The sequence below is a fragment of the Heloderma suspectum genome, chromosome 3 (assembly GCF_057233095.1).
Source record: "Heloderma suspectum isolate Gila_16-S chromosome 3, 16-S_ref, whole genome shotgun sequence".
In the NCBI taxonomy this organism is placed as follows: domain Eukaryota; kingdom Metazoa; phylum Chordata; class Lepidosauria; order Squamata; family Helodermatidae; genus Heloderma; species Heloderma suspectum.
In genome coordinates, this window is record NC_139460.1 from 327,584,111 (window position 1) to 327,606,040 (window position 21,930).

At 51.4% G+C, this 21,930-nt stretch overlaps 1 protein-coding gene across 1 annotated transcript in view; it reads right to left on the bottom strand.

Moving 5' to 3' along the window:
• The window catches only part of P3H2 (prolyl 3-hydroxylase 2), a 132,480-nt gene extending 112,495 nt beyond the window's left edge, over positions 1 to 19,985 (bottom strand). The window contains exon 1 of the mRNA XM_084847804.1: positions 19,525 to 19,985. The gene's annotated coding sequence lies outside the window, so the exon portion shown is untranslated. The remainder of the gene's footprint in view (positions 1 to 19,524) is intronic.
• Positions 19,986 to 21,930: the final 1,945 nt, after the last annotated feature.

Here is a 21,930-nt window from a genome sequence, read left to right on the forward strand (position 1 = left end):
TGGCTCCGGCAGCGGTGCAGCGGCGGTGCGGCAGCGGCGGACAGTCTTCCGACCGGCTGCCGCCGCCACCATTTCCAAGTAAAACAAACAAACAAACGTGATAGGCTACGTAAAGTTTTACACAGCCTATCAAGACTAGATTTTTTTAAAAAACATCGTGATAGGTTACGTAAATGTTTACATAGCCTATCACGGCTGACTTTGGAAAAAAAAAACACGTACGCAAATGGCAGCGCCCATGGGCGCCGCCATTTGCGTTCCTTATTTTGGCACGTGTAGTCTACGTAAACATTTATAAGGGGAACGCAAATAGCGTTCCCCTTATTTTCGCCGTAGTCTACATAAATGTTTACGTAGACTACACGTACCAAAATAAGAAACGCAAATGGCGGCGCCCATGGGTGCCGCCATTTGCGTACGCACTTTTTTTTTTATGTCAGCCGTGATAGGCTATGTAAACATTTACGTAGCCTATCACGGCTGACTGCAGGGACGCAAACGGCGACGGCTATGGCCGCCGCCATTTGCGTCCCAGCAGGAGAGGAGGTTTCGCGGCCGGAGGGACGGAGCGCCTTCCCCGACCGCGAAGCAAGCTTTGGGATCAGGTAAGGGACTTTCGTCCATCCCTCCAAGAAACCTAAACCCAAGCTGAGAGAATTTCTCCAAAATTGTCTTTTCTTTTGAATTTCTTGTCAAAAGCAATTTCTTTTCTATCAAACTGAGTGAGAAAGGTCAGAAAAATGTGGGAGAAATTTTCAGCACAGCACTAACTGAAAGCACTTCACACCTATTCTGTACCTTCCCTTTTCGACTAATATTTGATCCCACCCCCCCCATCAGCATTGGTGGCACCTGTTAATGACTCATTGGATTTCCGGAGTGCCATTTCTTTCCCCTCAAAAGCCACAGAGATCAGCCTTCTCTAAACTGTCAAGTTGTTAGGCCAACACAACACAGAGTCTAGTGGCACTTTGAAAGCGAACAGCTTTACAAGACTGCAGCGTCAGCTTCTGCCCCAACATAGGGTCACCATAGCACTTTAATTCACAGGGCCATTTTTCTTCAGCTACCAAGGGGACTGGAAAGCTTTGCTTCAATCCGGAAGGACCAGTTTTTCCAACCCCTAATGTTGCAGCTGAGAGACAGATAAGAACTTTGCTCTCTAAGCATCTATGAACTTGTTGCAATTAAAAAATGTTGTACTTTGATTTAAGGCTTCTAATGTTTCATCTCAAAGTTGGTATATTAGTTGGAATGTTGTTTTCTGTTTCTTTTTACAATCCAGAATTTGTCTTCTGTCTCCCATAATAAATCTTACCTTATGTTTAACAGCATCTTTATGTGTTCCCTTGTTCGATTGAAGCTCTTGAATGATACTGTCAGGGTGGACACTGAGCCCTTGGATCCTCTGGGCACAGCCGTTGTTTGCGCACCAACCGGGCACGACGCCTCCTTTCCGCGCCCTCCATCTGGCGCTGCTCTCTGCGTCGGCGTCACGCATCCACCAAGTCTGCTATCTGTGCTCGGTCACTCCCTGGACTGCTTTCTAAGCTAGGAATGCTGGTGGGAGGAATCTCCGTCAGCTGTTGGCCCTGGGAAAGAGGAGCACGCTCCTCTCCCAGGAGCGACTGCTCTTCCTCAGAATCAGAACTACTCTGGGACTCCATGGGCTCAGTGTCCACCCTGACAGATACATATATATTAGAAGGGCAGGGTATAAATCTTTATACTCAAGAATCAAGAATCCCTTCCAAATCATAGAATCATAGAATAGTAGGGTTGGAAGGGGCCTACAACACCATCGAGTCCAACCCCCTGCTCAATGCAGGAATCCAAGTCAGAGCATCCCCGACAGATGGCTGTCCAGCCTCGTCTTGAATGCCTCCAGTGTGGGAGAGCCCACCACCTCCCTAGGTCATGGGTTCCATTGTCGTATTGCTCTAACAGTCAGGAAATTTTTCCTGGATCCTGGCCTTCCTCTCTGTGACAACCTTTCAAGTACCTGGAGATGGGGATGTTAGAGAAATCCGCCATGGTCAAATAAGGCCGGATTCTTTGGAATTCGGCCTCAGGAATCTGCAGCGGATCGGCCCCACTTACCTCTTTTCCTGGAGGATTCCGCGCGGGATGGGACAGCTGCTTGTTGCACCAGGAGCCCTTCGCCTCTGCGCCAATCGCCTTTTTTTTTTTTTTTTTTTTAAAAATGGAGATCGGCAGGATGTCCCCATAGACTTGTACGCAAAATAGAGCCGTGAATCTTACGCATAAGTCTGTGTGTCCATAGGCTTATACGCAACATATTTTTTATATGTTAACATAAAACATATTAACATATTTTTTAATATGTTAAAAAAAATGGGGATTGCCATGGAGACGAAGGGCTCCAGTTGATTCTGGTAAGCGACCCTTGGCTCTGTGGAATCCTCGCGGAGTGGAGCCTCTCCGTGAGGATTCTGGGGGGGAAGGGATCACCTCCCCCGCCCGCCATGGATTCCCCACCGGAATGAACGGTGGGGAATCCGTACATCCCTGCTTGGAGATTCTCACAACAAATCCTCTTTTATATAGTGCAGACGAGAGATCAGGAATTACTTGGAACACAACCTGAAGTAAATAAGAAAGGTGTGCAAAGAACTACAGCAACTTCCCTCCTGACCATTTTGGATCCTGGCAAACTCCTGCCCATTGGGTATAAAGAAAGTGGTTAGTTGATCCCAGCTATCTCAGCAAGACTCCTGCAAGTGATCTGGTTAGCCTGCATTGCTTGCAGATATTAAAAGTCAACCTAGCACTGAGGTCCCCAACCTTTTTGGATCAGTAGGCACATTTGGAATATTGAGAGTGTTGAAGATGCGTTCACAAAATGGCTGCCATGGGGTGGTTGCCCATTCATAAAATGGCTGCCGTGGTGAGCGCGGCCGGTCATGAAACAACTCATTTCTCAGAAGACAAACTGGTGAGGCTAAAGGTAACTTGCCCAAGGACTGAAGTACAAGGCAGAGGTAGGGTCCAAGCTCTGAAACACAGAAGCACCCTTTTGAACCCAAATCAAGATTTTGAACCCAAATGAAAGGTAGCACTTTGTGTTGCAGCATGGCAACCTCCCAATTTAAATGAAATGAATTTTAAACAAATCTGAAGAAACAAAATTAAAATTGGGAGGGGCAGGGTGCCTGGCAGGGGCCAAGAAAGGTGTCTGCTGACACATTGGTGCCCATGGGCACCATGGTGGAGGCCCAGACCTAGAAGATGAACTAGGTGGGGCCAGGCTATTAGAGCCCTCATAAATGGACAGCAGCAGTTTCAGGAGCCCCCGTTTTGCATGCAGACAGCCCCAGGTTCAGTCTCCAGCATCTCCAGATGGGGGTGAGAAACCCAGTAACCCCCAGGTGTTTTGGATGACAACTCCCGTAAGCCCAAGCCAGCATGACCAGTGGCTAGGGATTCTGGGAGTTGTAGTCCAAAACTTCTGGAGGCACCAGGTTGCTTACCCCTGGTGCAGGCAATGCTGAGCTGGACAGACTCATGGTCCAAATCCAGCATAAGGCAGCTTCATATGTAGGAATACTGAGTGGGGGGCCAGAGAAATGAACTCGAGGAGGACTATAAGCTGTTGTGCCCCATGAGAAATGTCAGAAACAAGGAGGGAGGGCGAGGCAAAGGGAGGAGCCAGGCACTGATGAGCTTAAAAGGTTCAGCCAACAACTCGACATTGGGATGTGGCCTCCCATGATCAAGGTACTGATCCATTCTCTGTGTGGGAGAGCGTGCCCTCTGCCCGTTTGTCCTGCCCTGGGCCCCAATGCTTGCCAGAATTCATGGGGGTGTGGTGTTTTGAAACCAGAGCAGGAGCAATGGGTAGAAGGGTAAGAGAGGAACGTAGGAACAGAGGAAGCTGCCTTATCCCATGTCAGACCCTTGGCCGGTATTGTCGACATTGACTGGCAGCAGCAGCTCTCCGGGGTTTCAGGCAGGATTGTTTCCTCGCCCAGCCTGGAGATGGCGGGGATCGAACCTGAGACCTTCTGAATGCCAGGCAGGGGCTCCACCCACTGAGCTACGGCCTGCTGCTAAAAAAGCAGGAGCAACGGGTAGCTGCTTGCAATGCTGAAATCCAGCCGGCAAAGGTTTCCTTGCTATTTCAGCCCCGTGTCAGGAAAAACATCGCCCACTGAAATTCTGCCTGCTGCGCGATGGTTTAAAGCACAGGAGCAGCCATGGCGGCAGGGGTGCGTGGGTGGGGCGGGAGCTGGCCGCTGGAGTGGCAGGAGGCAAAGCAGCAGAGAGACGAGGGCAGACGGCGCGGCTTCTTCCTGCGCATGCGCTGTAAAGCCCTCCTTGTTCTACAGCAGGCGTTCCAATGAGAGGCGTTTTTTCCACTTCGTAGAAACCTCCATTTGTTCAGTTACTGCCAGGTTTGGGCCCGACCTTTCCCCTCAAGCATGTCTTGTCTGTCTTGTATTGCCCAAAGTTGCCTTGGCAAGATTTTCCCCCACTTGGGTGCCAATGTTTGCACCATGCTCAGTCACATGCAGCACTGAACAGCTGACACGTGCATTTCTTTCCCCCCTGCCTGTGTCTGCCCTGCGTTCCTGGCTTGCTGCCTTGCCCGAGCCCCGTCAAGCGCATGATGCAGGGGCCTCGTGCCAATTCCCCAACAACGCTGCCCCCCCACCCCCCGGATGGGTTTTTCCCTCCTCATTAAAGATTGAGGCTCAAAAGCAAACCAATCAGAGTAGGAAAAACAGAACAAACTCGCTTCCCCAAAAGATCTGGCCGGGTTTGCACATTCCGCAAATGAATCCCTATCTTCTGCACTGGAAGATGTGCAGAGCAGGCTTGAGAAACCGCACAGAGCCACCTGGTTGAAACTCCAGCTCTACACCCCGCCCCCAGAATGGTACCCCCCCCCCCACGCCATGCTTTCTTGGAAGAAAAAAATAGAGAGAGAAGGAACCAGAAGCTCCAGGGAAATGTTTGCCTCCTTCCTTCTGCCTTCCACGGACTGAGGTTGCACTTGGCCACATTTGGCTAGTAAAGGAGTGGGTTTCTTCAAAGTACAAAGAGAACGGGGCCATTTTATGAGCTGGGCAGCACAGCAGGGCACTGAGGGAGGGAGGACGTGGGTGGCCTTTTGACTTGCTGTAATTATTCAGTGGCTATATCAAAAGCCTTTGATGCCCATCTGCTGCAGTGGGGCTTATTAATGACTCACTTGCCGTGGGGGGGAAAGACGGGGGGGGGTCAAAAAGGTGCATGGCTAAAGAATGTGCCTCTGCTGCCAACCCCCCACCCTCGTGCAGGCAGACTTGCACTCAGGCACCGCCTGCACCCATGGCCATTCTTCTTTAAAATTCCTTTGGATATTAGTGGCCACTTTAGGAAGCAGCTGAAATCCACCCCATCCCATAACTCAGACAGCTCTGTTACTGGAACTTAGGAAGCTGCCTTCTACTGAGTCAGACCCTGGGTCCATCTAGCCCAGTATTGTTGACACTGGCTGGCAGCAGCAACTCCCCAGGGCTTCAGGCAGGGGTTTTCCAGCCCGACCTGAAGATGCCAGGGATTGAATCGGGGGCCTTCTGCATGCAAAGCGAGGGCTCTGCCATGGAGCCACGGCCCTTCCTGTGGTCGGTGTGCAATTCACAGTCGTCCAGCGATAATATGGAATGACATTACTGCTAATTCGTTGCTGTTGCCAGGTGGTTCAGAAGCAGAATGTGCCAAGAGATTGGTGGATGGGGGACTTTCAAAATTCCTATGGATCAACAGACGTATTTTTAGGAATCAGGTGACTGGCAAGCAAACACCACATACTGCTATTTGCAAATGCAACCTCCTTAGAATTTCTGTGGCAGTCTCATGTCGAATGGGAGATGTCTGGCTGATTCACAATTTCTGAGCTTTTGGGATGCTAAGTATAGCTGGCCAGCATACTCTGACTCAACCAGCGAGGCTATGCAAATGCAATTTTCTCTGAATTTCTGCAGCAATTTCATGTGGGATCTGGCCAATGCACATTTTCTGAACTTTTGGGATGCTCAGCACAGCTGGCCAGCGTTCTTTGACTCATCCAGCCAGGCTAAAGCATCTTTAGTCCCTCAAGATTTATTTCTGTCCCATATTAATTTTAACCATCCTGCACATGGTGATATTTATCCAAGGCCAAGAACTTCAAGCCACAATTTTGCTATGAGGAAGAACCCAAGCCACCCAGGAGCTTTTCTGTCTGCCCCCCTGCCCCCCCCCACACAACTGTTTGTACATAATTATTCAAGAACTAGATGCCAACAAATGAATAGCACAAATTCCTTATAACACAGCAATTATTCTTTGGCTTTCTTTATTTCAGGCATAGCCTGCGATTTGGAATGACAGGCAGAACAAACAAAGAAAAGGCCTCAAATTAGTGTAGCAACTGCGATTAAAAAGAAACAACTAAGTACTGTGCCAAATTCTTAAGCTCAGAGTTGTCTGCACTCCAGTCTGGCTTGAAGCCTCACACCAGGGGCGTTGAACCTCCTTCAGCCAAGGCCTAATTCCACTCTGGAGACGCTCTCGGAGGGCCGCGTTCCAGTGGTGGGCAAAAGGGGGTGGGGCCAATATTTCAGCTTCACGCTGTTGCTGCCAGTAACTCTGCCTTTGAAGGGGCATTTCAACCTTTTAGAATGGGAGAAAACTGCACAAAAGCCAGGAAACCACCAAATGGTTGATGGTGTCAGGGTTAAATCTGAGCCCATATAGAGTCCCAAGGCAGCTCTGATTCTGAGGAGGAGATACAATCCATGGGAGAGGAACTCTCTCAGGTTTCAGAGGCGCGGTTGGAGGGGGAGCCCCCCCCCCACGCTCACATTCCTGGGAGCGACAGTGACCCTGGCATGGAAAGGGAGGGACAACTTGAGCTTTTAGACGCAAGGCGCAGGCGAGAGGTTGCGGGAGCCGAGCTGAGGCGCTCAGCCCGACTGGCTCGATGCCAACAGCTGCGCCCCAAGGCCCCATGGGAAAGGGGGAGAATTTCCCCTCCAACTGCGCCTCTGAAACCTGAGAGAGTTCCTCTCCCACGGATTGTATCTCCTCCTCAGAATCAGAGCTCCTTTGCGACTGTATGGGCTCAGATCCAACCCTGACAGATGGTTGGCAGAAAGAGGGAGGTAGGGGAAGGGGCTGGACCATCAGGGGAACCCCAGAGGGCAGAATTCGAACCCCAGGTGGGCTGGATTTTGGCCCACAGGCCTGAAGCACAACACCCTGCCTTCCACTCTAGGCTGGTTTCTTCTAGCCGGTGGTACACATAGAAACTCTGCTGGTATTCCTGGGAGCTGTTGGGGTGATGCTCAAATGGGGGCACTCTTTGTGTGGACCAAGACCAGTGCATGGGGGGGGCATCAATATGCCCCCCCGGCTCCTGTGGTTGCTGTGGCACTTTGGCCCCTCCCTCCTCTGCAGCTGCCAGGTACGTGGAATGTGGTGCCTCGGCTTTGGCAAATGCCCCAAGAGGCCTGGCCATCCGCATTCTTGCTTTTAACCAAAATGATGCAGTGCAGCATGACGGCAGCCAGAAGGGAGCAAGCATGTGGAGAACGTCTCTCAGCTGGCCCATGCAGGGGCAACAGGTTCACAGCTGGGCAGTGATCCCCGATACAGCTCTGCTGAAGCCCTGACGCTTGCCCACAGACTTGGTCTGTGACCTGCCATTTTAGTTCCCCATGATGCCCTGCACCAACGCTACATCGGCACATTGTGAGAAATTAAAATGGCAGCCCCCATCCACCCACCATTGTGGCCCCACGTAAACTCACATGAGGGACTCACCAGAGTCCCTTTGTTGGGGGACCCCTGAAACCCAGCTGATGTACCAGCTGCACCTGTTTCCGGAGTACATGGACCTGGCCACTGCTATACATGCTTTTTAGTGATGCCTAGGCAGGATTGCTGCAACACAATCAGCATGGGGCTGCCTTCAAAGATTGTTTGGAAACTTCAGCTGGTACAAAATCCAGTGACCAATGTTTTGACCAGTGCATATTTTTTAGAGCATGCTACTTTTCCATTATATTTTGGTCCATTTTCTGGGCACAATTTAAAGTGCTGGTTAATCTTTAAACCCGGCCAGGGTGCCTAAAGGGCCAGCTCCTCCCATAGCATTATTCCCTTCCATTTAGAGATACTCTTCTATGAGTCTGGCCAGCTTCTCAGTACAGTTGGTAGGAATATATAGAGTGGCGTTTTCATTTGTACTAGTACCCAGCCTGTGGAACTCCTTCACTTAAGAGACTGGTTTGGCCAATCCCTGATGGAGTTCTACTGCTACTTTAAAAAAAAATTCTTGCAGACTTTTGACCTGTTCCCTGTTTGATCTTATTTTGCTTGACCTCTCCTTCTTCCTCATTTTATTTGATTAAAACATTTTTATCCTGCCTTTCCTCTAACAGCAATCAAGAAAAACAATAAAATGCCATTTAAAAAACTACAGGTTTGTTTCTCTGATTGTTTTGTGCTGGGAGTTTTCTTTTTTATTTGTTGCTATATTAAATTGGACACTTCATTTTTGCAGACATTGACCAGCCCTAGACCAGGAAATTCATTTCAGGTCCATTGCGATATCGTGACACTCAGTTTTTCTGAGTTCTTCATCCACAATGTTTTTTTTCTAATTCAGGCATGATCTTCGAAGCTTTGAAGTTGTGAAGCTTCACAACTTCGAAGCTTCGAAGATCATGCCTGAATTAGAAAAAAAAAACATCCCAGAGAAGCACCGATTCTGCGAGGATAATGCCTGAATTAAAAAAAAACAACATCCAGGGCAAGGGATAGGAGGGGGTAAAACTTAGTCTCCTTTGAAGGGATACAACAACCCCCTGCTCAGTGCGGGAAGCCTGATTCCCAGGCGGTCGCCCATCCAACTACTGACCGGGGCCGACCCTGCTTAGCGTCCGAGATCAGACAAGCCTGCGCACATCCAGCCCTTTGCTTGTTGCTGAGGAAACGGGGGCTGCTGAGGAAGCTATGCGATCGGTAGCTGGAAGAAGACACGGGGCCATCAAGAGCTGTGATTGGACAGGAGGGAAATACAAACACCGCCACATATGGACAGGCGGGGGAGGAGACTACGACCGGATACGGTAGTGAAGGCAGAAAATCAGAGCACATTAAGGGGAAATACCGGGATATCAGGGTATTGAAAGCGGGAGCACGGAAGTGAGAAATTCCGGTTCCAATTTGAGGCGGCTACTGCATAGTGTGAACGGCGGGTGGTGAAACCTCATTGGAAGCGAAAAAAGGCAGTACGTGTAGATCCAGCCCAAGTTGGGCCAGCCAGTGGAAGATGAACTGAAATCTGGGGGGCTGAGACAATGAAAGCTCATCGACCTCCACCCGACAACCGGATTCCTCCAACATCCCTACACCCTGCCCTGAAATCTAACGTAGGAGGAGCAGTGAACTTTGCGTATTAAACTGTGAACCTCCAGCTATGATCAACAAGTACATTTGCAAACAAAACACAAATGTTACAAAATGCCATACGCCTCCTGTGACCTCCTTCCAAATGAAACTGAACCCAGCGCAGGAACTGAGAGCCCTGAAAATTCCCACTACTTGAAGAACTGGGGTGCACATCACAGTGTGGCCTGCTCTGACTGGCAACAGCTCTCCTGTATCTCAGGCAGGGAGACATGCTTCCCTACTGGCCACCCTGGGTCCCTTCACAGGAGGTATTGGGAAGTGAAGCTGGGACCTTCTGGCTGCAAAACATGTGCACTACCTCTGAACTACGGTAAATAGCTCAGAATCTCTCATGGATGCATTTTCAAGGGCCACCTGCAACTTTTCAGATTTAAAAAACAACAACTCCCCCCAGAGACAGCAGTATATTTAAATACCCATATGCAAACTGACATGATTTAACATGAAATCCAGATCCAACATGGGAAACGACAAAATCATGGAATGCAGGAGATATGCTTTCAAACAGTGCTTTCAAACAGCGCATCACATGCTTGGGAAGCGAAGTGCTAAATTTATTAATATCCCGCCTTTCTTCCATCATGGAACTCAAGGTGGCTACATGTGGTTTCCATGTGGCCTCCCCTCCAAGCACTGACCAGAGCTTCAGCAAGGTAGCTGTGCAATGGGCCTTCAGGCCACGCCAGGGACTGGATTTAACCCATTAAATGGATTAATGGAGGTGTCCCCCGAAAAGGGAAAAAAATACATGAGCAGGATAAAAGTAAAAGAAGAAATACTCTCCTCTAACTGATAGACCTTTAAACTTTCCCATGCAAACTGTGCACTATTCTTGGCCAAACTGCATTCAGCTGACTCGTTTTAGGGGAGATGTCCAAGAAGCCCCCGGTTTGCAGAGCTGCCCCGGGGCAAAAGTGTCCACAGCAACCTCCACCTGAGCCAGCGGCTTGCCGTGTTCCAGGCACTCCTCTCCCTGCCACATGCCATTTTGCGACATGTGCTCTTTTGCCCCCGATTCTTCACTCAGGCAGACACACCCAGCTAAAAGCTGAACCAGGCCGCAATGCCTGGACATGGAGCACCAGCCCGGCTGCTGTGGCACCACAGCAGACCTGGGCCCCGCGACAGGCTGTGCGACAGCACTGCTCGGAGACTGCAGGGTGCGGAGGCAGGGGGGGGGCACAGCATCCCTGGCAGGGTTGCTGCGGACACAGTGCCCTTGAACGGTTCTCCTCAGCAGCCCTTTAATTTTCAAACGCACAGGGCAACTGCCCACATTGCAGCTGCGTCACTGATGTGGACACTGGGCGCGTCCTGTCTCCTTCCAAATCCACACGATCTTCCAAAGGACCCCAATAAATGAGAAGCGCAGCTAATCCCACAATATAGCAATGTCTGGGGATCAGACCCATGGCGGCCACTTTCAGGAAACAGAAATGTGGGCCAGAAAGCTGCCATCACTTACTTTAGGACGAGGGGCATGGAGGTGCGAGAGCATGTTCCCTTGTCTCTCGCACTTCTCTCTTTCTGCCTTCCTAAACACTGGCATTGTAAGTCAGGGCCAGTTCCCACAGATATTGTGAACTTTTCACCATTGCTTAGCATTTGCTGTTCAAACATAAACTGGATATTTCACATCACAACACTATTTTTTTTCATTCATTCATTCATTCATTTACAGAATTTATATACCACGCCACATCCAAAGACCTCAGAGTGGTGAACAGCAGACAGGATAAAGAATAAAAACACCATGTTAAAATAACTTAAAATTATTTTAAACGAGCCAGAATTCTGAACAAACCAAATTTGATAACCTCTGCCGGTCACTCAGGAAGGCTTCCTGAAATAACAAAGTTTTCAGGAGGCACTGAAAGCAACACAACGTTAGTGCCTGCCTGACCTCCAAAGGCAGGGAGTTCCTTAGGAAGGGGGCCACCACACTGAAATCTCTTCTCCTGATGGACTTCAGGCAGGCAGGCCATGGGTCCACGTGGATCCACCAGGAGCAGGCCCTCTGATGGCCTCAGGGACTGGGCAGGTTGGTATGGGAGGAGGTGCTCTCTCAGGGATCCTGGGCCCAAGTTGTTTAGGGCTTTGTACACTAGTACTAATACCTTAAACGCGGCCTGGGAGCAAATAGGCAGCCAGTGCAGTTCCCTCAGCATGCTGAAAAGGGGCCACTCCTGACAACAGCATTCTGCACAACACCAGCTTCCCCATCAGATCATCAGTACCCCATTCATACCGCAAACCCAGATAGTTATAGCACATCATACCATAGCTTGTTCCCCTGCCCACCCTCCACCCCCTGCCCCCATCATTCAACTGAGAGTACTTTTGCAATCCTGATGCTTATCTACAACAGACTGACAAAGCAACCTTATGCATGTCTACTCAGATGTAAATTCCATTGAGTGCAATGAGACTTGCTCCCAGGTAAATGTGTACAGGGTTGCAGCCTACAGGACTTTGGCTTCAGGAGCAGAAACAGTCTTAGATCTTCATGACAGCTCAAAGCAGGAAGGCCCTGGTTTAATTTTTTTCCCCTCAACTATTGCCACCCAAAGTACCTGCGGGCTTTCTCGTGTGGTCTGGCCAGTCCTAGGGGCAAGCAAGCAGAGAAAAGGTCAGTGTAAGGAAGGGTAGGAAAGTACATTCCCCTTGGGGAAATGCTAGTGCCTTCAAAACCCAATCTTCTCTCCTACAAGACAAAGAAAACAAAAGTGCAGATACCCAGTGCCCCCACCCCACCCCCTCGGGAGCGACCGTTCAGGACACAGGGCAGGAAGTCTGGCATAATCTCATTTCTTTTACAGCTTTCCAGAAGCTAAACCCTGGGCCAAGATGTAGCTTGGATCCCCAGTGCAATACAGGGTGTTTAGCTGCAGGTCGGTTACAGGGAAAGCAAAGTGATAATCCCTTTTTCTGCAAAGGGATCATCTGCAAAAGAGAGAGAGAGATGTTAGCAATGGTAATAAAGGAAATGAGATTATCCCAGTGCAAACGTACCCTGTCGGTTTTGTAAGCAGGCCAGGCCACGGCTCTATGTCTCTATGGCCTTTTTTTGCAAGAGATGTTCGGCTGCTGTCTTAGGCAGCTTCCGCAAAAGGCTTAGACGAATTCATGGAGGAGGGCCATCAGTCGCTATTCACCATCAGTGCTAAACAGACTCTCTCTGCTCACAGGATGCCTGCTTCGGAAAACCAGAATGCGGACAGACGCAATGGGAGTTTCCCCCAACCTGGTGCTCTGCAAATGAGTTGGACAATTCCTAGCATCCCCAGCCAGCGTGCTGTGGATCCTCAGCACGAATCTGGAGGACACCAGGCTGGGGAAGGCTATGTGCCTTTATGCTTGGCCTTTGAGCTTTCTGGTAAGGACAGACAAATCTGTCAGCTTCACTTTCTCCTGTGTTCAGATTTTTTAAATCTTTCAAGTTCTTTCCCTTCCAAATATGAAGAACTTTGCAAATTTGGGTAAGTTCTTAGAATAAAAAAACAAAAACAAAAACAGAACAAAAAACAACTATGTGTAGCTGTTAAAGATGAGGAGCCTATCAGAAAAAAAGAGGTGCAACCCTAATTCAGCACTAACAGGGTTAAATACACAGGGATTCAAACCGGGCCTTTTAAGAGCTAAGCCTTTAAAGGGCTGGGCCTGGATGGACAAATCTGTCCTTTTCATTTTCTCCCACATTCATTTTTTTTTTAATCTTTCTGTCCCAACTAGGAAGGAATTTGCAGGTTTGGGCAAATGCTTACCAAAAATGAAGTGAAATTACATCCTCCCCTATCCCTGCTTTCTGGATGCTTTCGGCTGATTACTTTTAGAAACAGCGTGGAGGGTAAGACAATTCAAAGTGCCGGTTACTACGTATAAAGCCCTATACAGCCTGGGACCAGGCTACCTGAAAGACCGCCTTCACCCATGTGAGCCTGTCAAGGTCTTAGGATCTCCAGGAGAGGAACTTCTTTCAAGACTGCAGCCTTCAGAGGCACACTTGGTGGCGAACCGAGAGAGGGCCTTCTCAGTGGCCACTCCCAGGCTGTGGAACTCTCTGTCAAGGGGAGCAAGGTTGGCCCCCCGCCGCTGTCCTTGTGGCAGCAGGAAAAAATGTATCTATTCAAGCAGGCCTTTGGAGTGTAAGCGGGTCTGTTGGGTTTGGTGCTATGGCTGCATTTTTAATTGTGTTTTCATGTATTTGTTTTGTTATTGTTTTAACCATGTTTTATTTATCTATGATTGTGAGCTGCCTTGAGTGCCATTTTCTTGACAGAAAGGCGGAGTACAATCATAGAATCATAGAATAGTAGGGTTGGAAGGGGCCTAACAAGGCCATCGAGTCCAACCCCCTGCTCATTGCAGGAATCCAAGTCAGAGCATCCCTGACAAATGGCTGTCCAGCCTCGTCTTGAAGGCCTCCAGTGTGGGAGAGCCCACCACCTCCCCAGGTAATTGGTTCCATTGTCATATTGCTCTGACACTCAGGAAGTTTTTCCTGATGTTCAGCCAGAATCTGGCTTCCTGTAACTTGAGCCCATTATTCCGTGTCCTGCACTCTGGGATGATCAAGAAGAGATCCTGGCCTTCTTCTCTGTGACAACCTTTCAAGTACTTGAAGAGTGCTATCATATCTCCCCTCAGTCTTCTCTTCTCAAGGCTAAACATGCCCAGTTCTTTCAGTCTCTCTTCATAGGGCTTTGTTTCCAGTCCCCTGATCATCTTTGTTGCCCTCCTCTGAACCCTCTCCAGTTTGTCTGCATCCTTCTTAAAGTGTGGTGCCCAGAACTGGACACAGTACTCCAGATGAGGCCTAACCAGTGCTGAGTAGAGGGGAACTAGTACTTCCCGGGATTTGGAAGCGATGCTTCTATGAATGCAGCCCAAAAGAGCATTGGCCTTTTTTGCAGCCACATCCCATTGTTGGCTCATATTCAGCTTGTGATCGACAACAATTCCAAGATCCTTCTCGCTCGTAGTGTGGTTGAGCCACATATCCCCCATCTTGTAACTGTGCATTTGGTTTCTTTTTCCTAGGTGCAGAACTTGGCATTTGTCCCTATTAAATGCCATTCTGTTGTTTTCTGCCCAGCGCTCCAGTCTATCCAGATCACTTTGAATTTTGTTTCTGTCTTCCAAAGTATTAGCTATCCCTCCCAATTTTGTGTCATCTGCAAATTTGATCAGCATTCCCTGCACCTCCTCCTCCAAGTCATTAATGAAAATGTTGAAGAGCACTGGGCCCAGGACTGAGCCCTGCGGTACCCCACTCCTTACCTCTCCCCAGCTTGAGAAGGTCCCATTGATAAGCACTCTTTGAGTCCGATTCTGTAGCCAACTGTGGATCCACCGGATCGTTGTTTCATCTAGCCCACTTTGACCTAGTTTGCTCATCAGGAGATCATGGGGCACTTTGTCGAAAGCTTTGCTGAAGTCGAGGTATATGATGTCTACAGCATTCCCACGGTCCACAAGGGAGGTGACTTGATCAAAAAATGAGATCAGATTTGTCTGGCAGGACTTGTTTTTGACAAATTCATGTTGGCTTCGAGTAATCACAGCATTGTTGTCAAGGTGCTTCCAGATGGATTGCTTTATCATCTGCTCCAGATTTTTCCTAGGGATTGATGCCAGACTGACTGGTCTGTAGTTCCCAGGTTCCTCCTTTTTACCCTTTTTGAAGAGAGGGACAACGTTAGCCCTCCTCCAGTCTCCTGGCACTTCCCCCGTCCTCCATGATTGCTCCAGAATAATAGACAGTGGTTCTGAGAGTTCTTCTGCCAGTTCCTTTATGACTCTAGGATGCAGTTCATCTGGTCCTGGAGATTTGAACTCATTCAAAGTAATGAGGTGTTCCTTGCAAATAAATAAATGGATCTTTGGTCGGATCCAGCGCAGTCATGTTCAAGTGCATGGTACCCTAGCCCCTAATGTCATTAGGCCTGTTGAAGTAAGAAATGTGCTAAGAAAAGGGACCCTTGGTGCTCCAGTTACACCTGTCGAGTGCTGCCCCTGCAGCTCTGCACTTCAGCTGCCCCAGAGACACGCTCTGCCCCTGCAGATGCACTGTGATGGACAAGCCCTTCGGCCGAATCGCCACAAGTCTCAGCCAGGCCTCAGCAGAGCCAAGCGGTCCTCCTGGGCCACTCATGGCCCAGTGCAGGAGAGACCAGCCTCTCCTGGGAGGAGGAGAGATGAATGATGCTATCTTTCTCCAGGGTAGAGATGGTGCCTGGCAACCAGGAATGGGCATTTGTTCCTGTGCAGAGTCACAAGCAAAACTGAATTACCTGACCATTCCAACTAGGGCTGGGCAAAGCCCCCTCTGACCTTGGTTGGAGGCTGGGTGGGGAAATTCAGAGACATTCTTGCGGGTTGGGGAGGAATTCTCAAGACTTTCAGGTGGGAAGGGAGAAATAATCCATACAAATTTATTATGAGGTGGTCCAAGGGCTTCTTTATTCCTAACCTTTACAACAAACCTGTAAAGTAGGCAGGCATTATCCCCATCATAGATCTAAGGAAGAGAGAAAACGGTTTGCCTGAGGCCACCTAGAAAGTTTGTGGGTAAGGCAAGACTTGAACCCTTCTTAAGCACTACGTTATACCAACTCTAAAAGTAGCCCACCTTTTCCAGAGCTCTTAGGGTACAGTTGTTCATGACAATGCAGCCTAAGACTAGAAGCAGAGTTCACTCCATGCAATTAGAGATGGACAGAGCAGTCCATTTCTGGTCCATGTCAGTTTCACCTGTGTTCATACATAAATCTGTTCTGTCCGGTTTCTGCATTAATTTGCAAATTTCAAAAAAACTCTGCACAAAACTTCATATCCATTTAAATATGTATTTTGAACATGTTTTCCCCAAAAAATGTTTTTCTAAATATATTTTGTCCTAAAATACACATTTTATATAGAATGTGGCACTTTTTTGAGCAAAAAACCTGTAGCCCAGAGAAGTATGAAATCCAAAGACTGGCCTCATTCTGATCCTCAGACGGTGCCGATCAGGTTGGTTCACTTGCAGCTGTATTGCCCAAGACCTTCAGGACAGAATTCTTCTGTTTCACACAGCACGACAACTTAAACACTCCCAAAGCGTGCTTGAAGTCCATGAGATGGCATTTGCCCACACTCCTCCCAACCTACACTTGCCTATCTGTCACCCACCTTACTATTTTTGCCTATGCAGCTCTGAAAGATAACATACTAACAAGTTTAGTGTGCTTCAAGGACAAAAGAAGAGCCCTGCTGGATCTCTCCAAAGGCCTCTCTAGTCCAGCATTCTGCTCATGCAGTGGCCAACCAGCTGTCGACCAGGAAGCCACAAGCAGGGCATGAGCGCAACAGCCCCCTCCCGCCCATGTTCCCAGCAACTGGTGCACACAGGCTCACTGCCTCTGGTACTGGAGGTAGCACATAGCCATCAGGACTAGTAGCCATTAACAGCCTTCTCCTCCATGAATTTGTCCAATCCCCTTTTAAAGCCATCCAAATGGGTGGTCATTGCCACAACTTTTGTTAGCGAATTCCATAGTTAAATTCTGCACTGTGTGAAGAAGTCCTCCCTTTGATCTGACCTGAATCTCACCCCAATCAGCTTCATAGGAGGACCCCACTGGGTTCTTGTATTTTGAGAGGGAGGAAAACGTCTCCCTCTCCACTTTCTCTATGCCATGGCTAATTTTGTTCACCTCTATCGTGTTTCCCCATCCCCTCCTTTTTTCCCTTTAAGTAAATAGCCCCAGATGTTGTAACCTTTCCTCATAAGGGAGTTGCTCCAGCCCCTTGATCATTTGGGTTGCCCTCTTCTGCCCAAGCCTGCCCTTTCTTCATGTTTGCTGACAAAAGATACGTTTTGCTTGAGTGCAGTCATGAATGGGAGATTCCGGGGAATCAGTGGGCTGTGGCTTGGGAGTTTGTGTTCACTCACGCAGCGTTTGGTGTCACAGTTTGGCTAGCCAATTCCAGAGGCTGAGGCCCTTGAGTCATTGGTAGCTGATTTCTTAATGAGTCCTCTTGAGTTGATACTTTGCATAGCCTTTTTTAGATGCGGTACCCAGAACTGTACACAGTATTCCAAGTGTGGTTACACCATAGATTCAAATAAGGACAGTATGATCTTGGTAATTTTATTTTCGATTCCTTTCCTAATTATGTCTAACATAGAATTTGCCTTTTTCACAGCAGCTGCACATTGGGTCAGCATTTTCACTGAGCTGTCCTGAACACTCCAAGATCTCTTTCTTGGTCAGTCACCGCCAGCTCAGATCCCATCAGGTTATTCATGAAGTTGGGATTTTTTGCCCCAATGTGTACCACTGTATACTTGCCAGCACTGAACTGCATTTGCTATTTTGATACCCATTCTGGACACTGGAGAGATGCGTTTGGAGCTCCTCGTAATCTCTTTGTGTTTTGACCACTCTAAATAGTTTAGCATGATCAGCAAACTTGGCCTCCTCACTGCTCCCTCCTAATTCCAGATCATTTATGAGCAAGTTGAAAACCAATACAGATCCCTGTGGGACCCCACTGTTTACATCCCTCCATTGTGAGAATTGCCCATTTATTCCTACCCTCTGATTTTGTTCTTTAACTTAAAGCTTAACCATACTTAAAGCAGCACTGTTGTCTTGTTACAACAGAAAGGTCTCCTCCTCACCCCTTAACTTCTGAGTTAATGTGACATGTTTCCATCATTCTATCCTCCCTCCTGCCTCCACCCCACTCTCTCTCCTACTTCACACCCTTCCTTCTGAACAAGACTGGGGTCTCTTTAGCAAGGTCCTGACAGCAGAGAAAGCACAGCGACAATATCAACACAGGACAGGATGAAGGACAGAGGGCAGAGAATGCCCAGCATTCAGGTTCTCTCTTCAGACGGACCCAGCGCAGTTCAAATTACTGTACAATTCATTAACTTCTCATCCTTGGACCAGGTACATGATAGATCAGGACAAACACTGCAGAGTCATGGTGGCCAGCATCTCTGCAAAACAGATGGATGGGAGGACCCAGGGCAAAGGAAGCCTTGAGGAAGAGATACAACCCTAGGGTCGAGGGTGAATCATGCCGCCACACCAGCTCCCTTACTTTGGAGAGCCAATCAGGGAGCACAGGAAGGTGCCCTCTGGTTGCAGGTAACTTCATTGCAACCTACGCTGGGGAATGGACAGTAAGAAAGTCACGATTTCTTGCCTATAGTAACAGAGTCCCGATGTTCAGGATGGGGTAGTACCAAGGTGGCCCTAAGTGGGTCCGCAGGGAAGAGGAACATGGATGGGTAGATGTACCCCCTGGGTGCCCAGCAGGTGAACACAAAGACGTCAAGAGAGAGGTTTTGCCCAGCAGAGGCATGGTGGTGCCCACAGACAGGTGGCTTGAGAAAATGGCCCATTTGCAACTATTCCCTCTCCTCCATAAAGGGGAAGGTCGGGATGGATGGGAGAAGCGCAATGTTTCTGGGTCGGGGTGGGGTGGGGGCTGACCTGGATGGATTTCTGCATCCAGGTCACCCCACTCAGGGTGTCTACTTGCAGAAGGCATCTACTTGCCTTCTGCAAGTAGGTGTTGGGAACCTCAGAGGGGAAGGAGAGAACTGGGGTTGCAAGCCGTTCACCTGGAGCTGCACTCTGGGAAGGTGGCTCAGGGAAAGCAAACGTTAAGGACAGGTGATGGTTTATCACCCAGCTCGGTGAAGACGCCATCGAATACCGGGCAGGGGGCCGCTCTCACTTCCCCGCGGCTCCGCTGCACCGATCTGCAGAGTACTCACGGGGCGGGGGTCGTGGGAGTGGGCAGCTGGGTCCTACCGGGAGTTAACAGGGCGCACTGGCCTGCAGAGGAGGGGTCCCACTCCCCCTTCCGGGAGCTGTAGGGCGGGGGCGCGGATGGCGGGGCGAGGCCGACAGGGGGCTGGCTGAGCCCGGCACCCGGCGGGGCCTCCCGTCCTCGTCCCTGCGCGGGCGGGCAGGGTGGAGAGGCGGCCGCCGGACCCCACGCCGGGCCGCGCGAGCGGCGGGGAAGGGCGCGCGGGCCGCGGCGCCGGCTTACCTGGGTGTAGGCGTTCTGGAGGTAGCTGTAGGGCACCCGGCGCTGGAAATCCGCGCGGACCTCGTCGCTGGCCAGGTGCCGGGAGTCGGCGCCGAGCGGGGCGGCCCGGCGGCAGGAGCGCAGGCAGCGCGCCCGGCGCAGCAGCGCGGCGGCGAAGGGCAGGTCCCGGCCGAGGAGGGCGTCGCCGGCGGCGGCGGCGGGCGCCAGCGGCGCCTCCCGACGGCAGCGCAGCCCGCAGCCCAGGCGCGCGTCCCGCAGGCGGCGCTCGGCGCTCAGCGCCCGCTCCAGGCAGCGCACGGCGCCCGCGAAGTCCCCCCGCGCGTGCGCCTCCACGCCGGCCGCGTAGAGCGCGTCGAAGGGCGGCCCGGGCCCCGGCCCCGGCGCCGAGGGGCAGGCCGGCGGCTCCCCGGCCCCCGGCGCCCCCAGCAGCAGCAGCAGCAGCAGGGGGAGCCCGGGGGCCATCCCCGGCGGGCCCTTCGGGGCGGGGGGCGCCGTCGGGGATCGGGGGGCGCAGCCTACGGCGGACGGGCCGGCCGGGGCCGGAGGTCAAGGCCCAGGGAAGGACCGGGAGGGGCTCGCGATGGGGCGGGGGGCAGCGGATGTTGGGCGGCTCGGGGAGAGGTCAGCCCGAGAGTCTGCCGTTGACTTGCAAGGCGTTCCGGGGGGGACCCCGAAGGCAGGAGGCGCGCTCGGTCGGCGGGGGTGCGCGGGACTCCTCCGCGGGGTTTCCCTCCGCGAAGGCAAGGAATCGGGGCCCGGGCGCGCTCGGGGGACGCCAGGCGGAGGTGTCAGCGCGCGGGCGGGGAGCGTCTCTTTCCCGCGGGGGCGGCGGGGCGGCCACTCCGCGGGCCACGCGAAGCCCTCCCGCGCGCGCCGGCTGCAGCTGGGGCTGTGCCGGAACCGGCAGCCCTTAAAGGGCCGGGCGCGCCCCGGCGCTGCGCTCCATCGCCTGGCTGGCTGCCTCGCCCGCCCCGCTGCCGGGCGGCGAGGACTGCCCCGGCCGTCGCGGGGGGCGGCGGGAGGAGGAGGAGCAGGAGCCGGAGCCGGGCTCTCCCCCTGCCGTCTGCCGAGGCGCGCGGCTGGCCGGCGAGGGAGGCAAGAGACGGCGCCGGAGGGGCCGGCTCGACCCGCGTGGGGGGGGGCTGCCCCGTCCCTGGGCACGCTCTCCCGCTCCCGTCCTTGTTGTTCACATGGAACAGAGGTGGGGCGATGGGTGGCTGGCGGGAGGAAGGCGACTGGGGCAAACTTGCGCAAGTCTGGGGGGAGGCGTAGCTCCGTAGCAGAGCCCCCGCTTTGCGCGCAGAGGGGTCCAGGTTCGATCTCCGGCAGCACCTCCAGGTAGGGTTAGGAGAGAATCCTGCCTGAAACCCTGCAAAGCCCCTGCTGCCAGCCAGGGTCGACAGTACCTGGACAGATGGACCCAGGGACTGACTCAATCAATATAAGGCAGCTTCCTGTGTTCCCATTTAAATCATCCATCTATCCAGAAGCATGAGGACTAGAATCTTGCAATATTTTTTAGAGAAAGGGCCATAGCGCCGGTGCTTCATGTGTAGAAGGTCCATGACATCTCCAGGTAAACTCCTGCCTTCAACCCTGGAGAGCCATCGCTTCCGGTGTGTCGTTCCTATGTGTGCTGTGCACATAAAGCAGCCTTCCCCAGCCTGGTGTCCTCCGGATGCGTTGCACTACAGCAGTGGGGGGGGGGAGTTGTAGCCAACACATCTGGAGGGCGCCAGGATGGGGATAAAAGGGAAGTGTTCACCCTCGTCATTGAACCGGAGTCACTCCGTGATGAACTTGCTAGGCAGTAGATTTGGAAGAAAAGGGAAGTCCTCCTTCATGTCATCCAGCTGGAACTCACACCCATGAGCTGGGGTGGGCGCCATGCCATTAGCTTGGAGAGGGGATGAGACACATCCCTGAGGGAGGAGAGGTCTGTCCATGGCTGTTACCATGGGACCATCTCAGGCTACCTTGGGGACCGTCTCCCCCCGTATGTCCCTGACTGACCTCTGCAGCCGTCCGAGGGAGCACGCTTCGGGGTGCCCCACAGGCACCTGAGGTTTGCCTCAGGAGCACTTGCGGCAGAGCGCTGAGTGTTGCAGCAGCACCCACCCCCTGGAACACTTTGCCAGTGGGCCTTAGACAGCCCCCCGCCCCAGTTCTGCCATTCAGGCATCTTCTTAAAATGCATCTCTTTACAGAGGCTTTCCTTGAAGTGTGACCCAGCCAGCCATGGTTTGCAGCACACAGCTGGGTGTGCAGTTTGACTGCTGATTACGTTGTATTGTGCTATCTTTATTGTCATCTTTATGGTTGTTTTGGTACCGTTGGATTTTATGTTCACCGCTTTGGTACTTCTGTGGAAAGCAGTATATAAAGTTGAATCATAAATAAATATTA